Raw genomic sequence first — 435 nt, forward strand, 5'->3', positions numbered from 1 at the left:
GATAAACAATTTACAGCTGTTTGTTAAAACTAAAAGTGCTGTGAATAAAAATACTTTTCTTGAAAACATGGCGAACCTTTGAAATAAAAACTCAACCTATATTCCATGAGAACAGACTTGCAGAGTAATTTAAAACTTACTGATCTTGGTGTCTATTGGATGTCGATGGGTTTGCACTCAATGGAGAGTCCACACTAAATTTTTTAACAGTCTGGAGACTGTGTTACCCAAAGAAASATAGAACAAAAAGAAGTGAATGGTGGTATATTAGGTGAAAGTCAAAAGCTAAATAGAGAAAATAAGCAAACAAAGGCAAATTAAAAAGATGGATGTAAAGCTAAAACAGAAAGAAATATTTAAATGAGCGAAAATAGAGGAAGATGAACAGCAGAACAAGAGATCTGAACCAGAATTAAATACAGAGCACGGGGGGGG

The sequence above is a fragment of the Austrofundulus limnaeus genome, unplaced genomic scaffold (assembly GCF_001266775.1).
Source record: "Austrofundulus limnaeus strain Quisiro unplaced genomic scaffold, Austrofundulus_limnaeus-1.0 Scaffold268, whole genome shotgun sequence".
Classification (NCBI taxonomy): domain Eukaryota; kingdom Metazoa; phylum Chordata; class Actinopteri; order Cyprinodontiformes; family Rivulidae; genus Austrofundulus; species Austrofundulus limnaeus.